Raw genomic sequence first — 8,977 nt, 5'->3', positions numbered from 1 at the left:
AAAAGGATGTATAGCCTTGGGGACCCAGAGGCAGTTCTCTCTGTTGCTGTGAGTCAGAATTGACTGATGAGTCCGTTTGGACTGGTTGGCCAATAAAACTATTTGCGAAAAACAGACTGTGGGTTAGATTGGCTTGTAGGCTGTAGTTTGCTGATCCCTGCTCCTGGGCATATGTTCTTACCCCTCTTACCCCAGTCTGACAGGGTTCTAACATCAATAAAATGAAGACTTGCCTTCAAGAAGCTCCCAAATAATTTGATTTTGAATAAGAATTTAACCTTTGTCAATGACTTAATTTTAAAACTGTGAGTGTTATGGATAATATTTCCCGTGTACAACAAGATGCCGTGAAGATTAATGAGATCGCTTACAGAAAGTGTTTTAAATGACTGGGCTCAGTGTCAATTTTTGTCATGTTAAATTATTGCTTGCTATTTAGGAGTCCCAAAGGAGGTGCAGATATAGACCAATCTCTTTTCCACTCAGATGAGAGTCCCCTTATGTTGACAAGCTAGTAAATTTAACTGAGCTTCGTGGCTACATTTCATTTTTATGAAGCACCTTTAAAATTTATGTTATATTAGCTTTTCTGATGGGCCCAAATAGCCTTTAAGCTTTTATTTCTTAACACATTGGGAATGAAAAAAAAATTCTCTACAGTTCAGAGACAGTGCCAGTTTCTACCCAGTAAGTTACGCATCCACTCTGTTTTCCTGATTTTTAGATTCTATGAGTGACAGAGTTCTTTGCTGATAGTGGTGAAACGTAAGGTGGGTCTAAGGAGATAGTCTCTTGAGCGTTCTCTATCTCATATGGAGCGTATATACAAACAGGCACGAAGGGTCAGACATTCACTCTTAGGAGGTTAAAGAGGATACTTTTTTTTTTTAAAGAAAAAATCCTTTAATTACATTGTGCTGCTTTCTGACAGTTAAAAATATCCAGACATCAGATTTATAACTCATAGAAGAATGCGCTTCCCAGATCAGAGAGTAGGCAATCACATCATAGAACTACGGCATCGGCAATTTGATTATGTAGCGAGTTTCAATAAGATTCCACCAACTTTTACAGCATATGTAAATGGTTAAGAAGCAACACAAAAAGTTAAAATCCACTACCCACTACCAAAAATTCAAACCTTCTTCATAGTGACCATATCGGACACTTTAGATCAGTCCATTTGGGTTTCTGATGCTGTGAATCTTTACGGAATCTGAAAGTCCCATATTTCTTCAATGGAAAGACTGGTGGAATTGATCTGCTGATTCTGCTTTAGCCACTACTCCTCCAGGGACGCTCATATCAAACATTGAGAGTCACTTATTTAATATTGTTTAAGAGCTATTTTCTTCTTTTTTTTTTTAAATCATTTTCTTAGGGGCTCATACAACTCTTATCACAATCCATACACACATCAATTGTGTAAAGCGCGTTTGTACATCATTCTCAAAACATTTTCTCTCCACTTAAACCCCCGACATTAGGTCCTCATTTTTCCCCTCCCTCCCCACTCCCCCCTCCCTCATGAGCCCTTGATAGTTTATAAATGGGTATTTTGTCATATCTTGCCCTGTCCAATGTCTCCCTTCACACACTTTTCTGTTGTCCGTCCCCCGCGGAGGAGGTCACATATAGTTCCTTGTAATCGGTTCCCTCTTTCCTACCCACTCTCCCTAAAGAGGATACTTTTCAAGAAATAATAAATTTTGACTGTGAAGTAGGTGATGGTTTACAGAGCAGCTCATCTGTTTTACATTCAACAATTCATACATGGTTTGCTTCCTGTCATTCACTGCAGTTGCTTCAATATGCCATCACTGACCGCCCTGTTTCCGTGACATCCCTCCTTCTTTCCTAACCCTCTGTGTTGTATCCTTAGGTCAGTGCGGTCCTTTTTAGCTTCAATGGTTATCCCGGGGCTGAGTTCAGTTCCAGACCTGACAGGTGACTAATAGCCATGGTCTCACAGGTTCCACCAGTCTCTATCCGACCGGTCATCTTGGTCTCTCTTATGGTTTGCAGTTCTGTTCCACATTTGCCTCTATTCTGTCCAGGATCTTCTCCTACCAGTTGCATGGATTTTTGAAAACTGGCTTTTTGTAAACCTTGTATGTTAGTTTCCTACCACATGAAGCACGTTATATCTGGGGCACATTACATACAAAAAATGCAGTATTCACAGTTGAAAGAAGCCAGGCTCAAATGGCTGCATTTATATGACATGTGGGAAAAGGCAAAACTAGGAATAGTTATCAGATCAGTGGTTGCCAAGGGTTGGGAAGAAAGGATAGAGGGGAAAGGGGCCTGAAGGAACATTGTCGAGCACTGGGCACGTAAAAATGGTCTTGACTTTGCTGTGGTATGGGTACATGACTGTTGTCATTAAGTTCCATAGAGTCACTTCTACGCATAGCAACCCAGGTACAACAGAACAAAACACCATCTAATCCAGGGCCGTCCTCACAGTCCTTACGGTGTCAGTCCATCTCTCGAGGGTCTTCTTTTTCATTGACCTTGTACTTTACCAACCGTGATGCCTGTGTTAGGCCAGGTTGACTAGAGAAACAAATCCGGTGACACTCATGTATGTTTAAGAAAGATCTTTACATCAAGAAGTAGTTACGTATTGAGAAAACATCCCAGCCCAGTCCAACTCAAGTCCATACGTCTGATACTAGTCCATAAGTCCCTCTTCGGACTCATGCAGCCACATGCAATGATGCAGAATACAGGAAGATCCCAGGCCGGTGGGTGCAAAGTCTTGTGGATTCGATGGTGGGGGTTAAGCAGGTCTCAGAGTGGTTCACCAGCAGGAGGGGGTGGGGGCTGACCTAGAGAACCATTTATCTCAGTTGTAACTCCAAAGGCCATCAAGCTATGACCTGATTGACAGGCTAAACTGCCCCCCTTTCTTCTTGCAGGTGCCATGTTGGCACAAACAACCTAACCATCACAGTGTTCTTCCCCAGGAACTGGTCTCTCTTGATGACATGCCCAAAGTAAGTGAGACAACATCATTTGATTTATTGACTGCTGCCTCATGAGCATTGATTGTGGATCCAGACACTACTCTGTATTAAAAGAAAAAATGGATGAAAGAAAAAGAAAGATACACAGTTACAAAACCAAGACTTTTTAGGCCCTGTGTAGTGTCACCCCCTAACACACACGTAGACTGGTAAAGGCACACAAAGGTTTGACCTCCTGGTTACGCTCAGAATGGACCAAGCAACCAACGGCAGTTTGACAGAGGAATTTCTTGACCAAACAGTGAAAGCTGAGCAGTAAGTTGAGAGATGAGACATAACAAAACAATAATGAGTTATTAATGATTTTTCGGAAGGTAACAACCAGAAACTCATCCAGTGCCTCCTTCGTGTCCCCTTTCAGCCCTTGCCCTCATTTTCTCTAAAGTTTATCACTATCTTTGCTTTTATAGTAACTGTTTGCTTGCTTTTAAAAATAAGCAAGCTGTCTAACCATATGTCTAGTAATATACTGTCTAATCATATATCCTTAAGCACCAGTTGACTTGCCTGGATGGTACAAAATACCTGACTTGCTACAACTGTATTTATTTCTCCCTAGGATCTTGGCCTCTCATTTCCTGTCTGCCGTGCCAGTCCACCAATGCCTTTAAACAGTGTGGTAGTTACATAATCCGGTATCAATTTGAGACTTAAGAGTGAATGGGTGGAGTTTAGCCTGTCAGTCAGGTCACAGCTTGATGACCTCATTTGGAGGCGATAAGGGGATAAATAGCTCGCTGGAGGCAGGTCACACACATACATTGCGAGGCATTCCTGTTGAGACGACCCATGGAGCTATGCTAGAACCCTGGAGCCACTTGGAGACCCCTGCCAGCGCTGAGATACTTCCACTGCCACTGGATCCACAAGACTTCCTACCCACTGGCCTGTGATCTTCCTGCATTCAGCATCATTGCATGTGTAGCATGAGTCTGAAGAGGACTTTATAGATTGGTATCGGACATATGGGCTAATATTAGACTTATGGACTTGATCTGGACTGGCCTGGGATGTTTCCTCAATATTCAATTGCTCTTGTGTATAAATATCTTTCTTATACACATGAGTGTTTATGAATTTGTTTCTCTAGTCTATCCAGACTAACACAAACAGGTCTTACAAACATTTTTATCCTGCTTTTCTAGTAAGGAGCCTTGGTGGCATGGTAGGCTAAGTGTTGGGCTGCTAGCCCCAAGTTTGGTGGTTCAAACTCATCAACTGCTCCACAGGAGAAAGACGAGGTAGCCTGCTCCTGAAAGGATTTACAGTCTTGCAAACCCTAGCAAACAATTCCACTCCATCATACAGGGTCGCTAGGAGTCAGTGTTGACTGGGTTCCTAAACTCTCACCATGAACTCTTCATGAGAACAGAAGCCCACTGACATGCATAAGATTTGAAGGGGTTTCATCCTCTATAACTACCCCAGGAAGTTGTCTTGTTTTGCTAAGCTTTGCAAAAAGGTATGTGGAGCTAGGGTTGGATTAGGCTCGTTTCCACCTCAATGTCCATTCCAAAATCTGCAGTTATCTTGTCACAGTGGGTCTCTCGGGAGCAGTTCTCTCTGCTCGATGAATCAGAATCAACTTGATGGCAATGGGTTGAGGTGTTTGGAGTGCACTGCCCTACCTGAAGGGTCGCTGTGAGTCAGCATCAACTTGACAGTGAGTTTGGTTTTGGTTTGTTCTTACCTGAAGTGTGACTTTTGACCTAGTGAACCAGTGATTTGTATTTCAATAGAAATGTGTCTTCACTACCTCTGGGGAAGGAAATAATCTAATGAACATTGCCTGCACTTCTCCCTAGTTTGAATTTGGGTCTCCTAGCTCCTTGAAGTTTTGCTTGAAGAATAAATGTGAGAACTCTGTGTGTGGGAAGGATAGGCGTCTCCAAGTTTATGGATATAAGTATGTTAGTCCCTTCAAAAGTGGAAGCCATTTGCAACCGATAATTTTAAAACCCCAGATGAATTTAAACTAAGCCATGCAAATTTAATATCACGAAACCTAATTGGAAACCTCAGAAAAAAACAAACAAGCAAATAATCTGAACTGACTCCTGCCAAGGAATGGGAAAGAGGTTCATTTTTAAGACTTCCTAGAGAGGAGTGAAGACGTCACGTCTTGATGTCTTGTGTTCTCTCAACAGCTCCAAGGCTTGCTCATCAATGAAAGCTGTTTCCTGACACACTTACCACTGACGGTGAATTCTCCTTTTTACCCGAAGAGAATTTCAGTGGGGAGAGAATCAACCAGAAAAGGACGTGTGGCTATTCATATCTTAATCATAGGTAAGCCATTTGTTTAGAAGATGTTCCCATAGTGTGTGGTTGAAAGTACTAAGCAGTGGTTCTCCACCTTCCTAATGCCACGACCATTTAGTACAGTTCCTCACGTGTGGTGACCCCAACCATAAAATTATTTTTGTTGCTGCTTCATAACTGTAATTTTGCGACTGTTATGAATCGGGCAACCTCTGTGAAAGGGTCGTTCAACCCCCAAAGGGGTCACGACCCACAGTTGAGAACCGGTGTGCTAAAGAGTCCATCTTTGACAGGGCCTGGAACCCTAGCAGAGGAGGAGACGCACTAACTCACTGGATCTCATGTTAACAGAGCCAGGCCACTGGTGATCTTTCTATTCGAGATTTGATTTCTCACTCTTCTTCTTACCAGCTACATAAACTTGAGCAAATCTTTTAAATCATCTGAGTCTTCTCATCTAAAACAAAAAGTATTTATGAAAATGCTTTTTAAATGAGGGAGTGCTACATTAAAATGCCATTGCCAGGATCACAGTGCTTTTGTTGTGATACAATTCTAGAGTTGTTTGTGGCCTTGCGACTCATGGTATTTTGGACCAGAGAGTACCGCAAGTTTGGAGACTTTGTCTTGCCTGTGCGGGCATGGGGAGGCATCCCGCACCTGTCTCTTTCCCGAGCGGCATCAACCCATTCTTTTAGCTACAGATATGTGCTACCTGCTTTATGGGATGGGAGAAAGGTGAAGCTTTCTACTCCCATAAAGATTTACTGTCTCGGAGACTGACAGTGGCAATTCTACTTTGTCATGTAGGATCAGTGTAAGTTACTGTTTTTAGTTTTCTTTGGGGGAAACTATAGGAAGAGTTAAAGACAAGATCAAAGCAAAGTAAATAACAACTGCTTATATTCACTTCTACTGAGTTCCTGGGTATTATAAATGGCTAACTCACTCGACTGAAAGGTTGATAGTTCAAATCCACCCAGCGATATCTTGGAAGAAACACCTGGTGGTCTACTTCCAAAAAGGCAGCCACGGAAAATCCTATGGAGGACACTCCACTTCGGCTGGATAGCAACTGGTCAAGTCTTAAGTGCTCCCTGGACTAGGTGGATCCATATTGTTTGGTTTGATCCATGCACCAGCACGACGAGATGGCTTTTATCCTGAAGACGACAGTTGGGACTGTTAGGAAGTCATTTGAGAGAAAATAGAAACCACTCTGGCTGACGGTAATGCAAAAGACATGACTAAGTGGTAAGAATATGACGTGTTCGTTTCCCCCCTAATTATCCCCATGCTCATGTGCAACAAAGAAGTGATTAATTTTAAAAAGTAAGCCACAGATTTGAAAGGAACTTTGTTGAGCATCTTTGTGAATTAGATGCTGGTCTAGCTGCTTTGCAGCCACGTCAGTCAGTGAGACAGATCTAGACCCCTCCGGAGCTGACGTTCGAGCCTGGAAGGAGACAGATGATAAATAAGTAATTTAAAATATTATCAGAAACTAATAGCAACATGGAAAAATAAATAGAGCAGAGAAAGCATGTTTGGGAGTGTTGGGTGAGGCCGGGATCACTTACAAGTACCGTGATCCACAGAGGGGTCAGAGTAGGCCTCACTGGAGAGTGACATGAGGGGTCAGGAGTGTTCCAGGCAGAGGAAGCAGATGACTCAAGGGCCTTACAAAGACAAGTGGACTGGGGTGTTCAAGAACCCTCCAAAAGGCTAGTGGAGGGATATTGGTAGAAGATGAGTTTTAGAGAGGTAGCAAATATAACCTTGTTTTCACCTCATCTGTCAAGTTCCTCTGCAATCACACACACGCGTTCATGCCGTCACTGAATCAGCTCCGCCATTCTAATAATAAACAATACTGTTGTCCCCATTTTACAAGTGGAAAAGAACTTCAATGCCTTACTCAATGTCAAATGGTGAACAAAAGAGCCAGGTTAGTCCCCTTCCCCCTGCTCCTGCTCCTGCGCCTGCGCCTGTGGTGGTAGTTGAATGTGAGGAAGGAGATGGCAGGGGATTGCCCCCGACCCAGGACCAGTGACACACACACACCATGGTGGTCCCCATCCAGATTGCTTAGCTCAGAATCGATGCTTTGCCCCAGAGTCCCTGCTGGGGTCTTGTGCCTCCATACCCCACTGGCCATTTTGCATGGCAAATGTAGGGGAACAGGTGCTTTTTAAGCCCTTTTTAAAGAAATTTGTCAAGAAAAACAATATTGTGATTTCTGTGGCTTCTAGAAACTTTTTGTGACAGAACCACATGGTTTCTTCTCACCCAGCAGAGAAGGAAAACAAAAATTAAAGAAATGCACAGATATACATAGATATAGATATAGATAGATACCTATATGTTTATAACTCTATCTGTAGCTACATATCACACAGAGTGTGTTAGGCCGGGTTGATTAGAGAAGCAAATCGAGTGACACATATATGTGTAAGAAAGAACTTTATATCAAGAAGCAATTGTCTATCAAGCAGATACCCCAGCCCAGTCCAGATCCAGTCCATAAGTCTCATACTAGTCCATAAATCCATCTTCAGACTCATGCAGCCACATGCAATGATGCAGAATGCTGGAAGGTCACAGACTGGTGGGTTCAAAGTCATGTGGGAACAATGGTGTGGCTGCATCACAGGGCTTGCAGCAACCAGGGTCAGCCAGGAGGAAGGTGAAGGCAGAGAGAGAGGGAGGTTCCCAGAGCCCTCCTTAAGAGAAGGCCATGCCCACCAGGAGGTACCGTCAGGCTGTGACCTGATTGACAGGCTAAACTCTACCCCTACACTTTTATATATGTCTCCAAATTGACATGAAATTATGTAACTCCCACACAATGGTACTTCGAAGAGTTAATGGAAAAATTTCATTATCTTTGAATTCTATGTTCCACAAACTTTTTGAAGCCCCCTTCTCCATTTATAGCCAGACAGACAGATGGATAGAGCTGAGTCAGGTGATATATTGCAATCAAATTAAGGGGATTTGGAAACACTAAATATAATTTTTTTGATTATTTTTTAAAGAAACTTGTCCAGTCATTAGCGAGTCTCCATAAAGAGCAGAGCCTTATTTAAGCTAAGACCAGAAGACCTCCGGTGAGATGGACTGGCACAGTGGCCGCCCCAGTGGGCCCAAGCACAGGAACCATTGTGAGGGGTGCAAGACCGGGCAGGGTTTCATTCTGTTTTGCCCAGGGTGGGCATGGGGCGGAATCAACTTGATGGCACCTAAGCTCAATAACAACATTTAAGCCAGGCTTTGAAGGTTTCAGGTGTTGAGTGCCGTCCAGGGGATCCCGACTCTCAGCTACCCTGTGCCGAGGGTTTTCTAGGCTGTAATTCTTACAGGAGCAGATTTCCCCTGGAGACCTTTGGGTGGGTTCAAACTGCTCACCTTTTGCTTAGCAGCCGAGCACTTAACCATTGTGCCACCAGTGCTCCTTTAACTTTGGAAGCTACACTTGAGAAAAGACGACCATGCAGCATCCACTACAGGGATGATACATACAGCATCACTGCCGCAAGGAAGGCTTGGAGAGGTGCACACGAGTTACCGACAATAAAGATAAATTCCATGACACACACCAGTCTGCATTTCAAACCAAAAGGAAAAAAAGAATGGATGAAAAGGAAGAAAATAAAAGATACACAGATACAAAACCCAGACTT

General features: G+C 43.2%; 1 protein-coding gene across 2 annotated transcripts in view; it reads left to right on the top strand.

Moving 5' to 3' along the window:
• CRACD (capping protein inhibiting regulator of actin dynamics) overlaps positions 1–8,977 on the top strand; it is a 233,791-nt gene that overhangs the window by 54,865 nt on the left and 169,949 nt on the right. For both annotated transcript variants that reach the window (XM_045284293.1, XM_045284292.1), the window contains exon 2: positions 5,180–5,321. The gene's annotated coding sequence lies outside the window, so the exon portion shown is untranslated. The remainder of the gene's footprint in view (positions 1–5,179; positions 5,322–8,977) is intronic.

Source organism: Echinops telfairi, unplaced genomic scaffold, assembly GCF_000313985.2.
Source record: "Echinops telfairi isolate 266 unplaced genomic scaffold, ASM31398v2 ScPeMD7_7468;HRSCAF=8506_0, whole genome shotgun sequence".
Lineage (NCBI taxonomy): Eukaryota > Metazoa > Chordata > Mammalia > Afrosoricida > Tenrecidae > Echinops > Echinops telfairi.
Note: the sequence above shows the minus strand (reverse complement) of the source record. Positions and strands in the feature narration are given on the sequence as shown.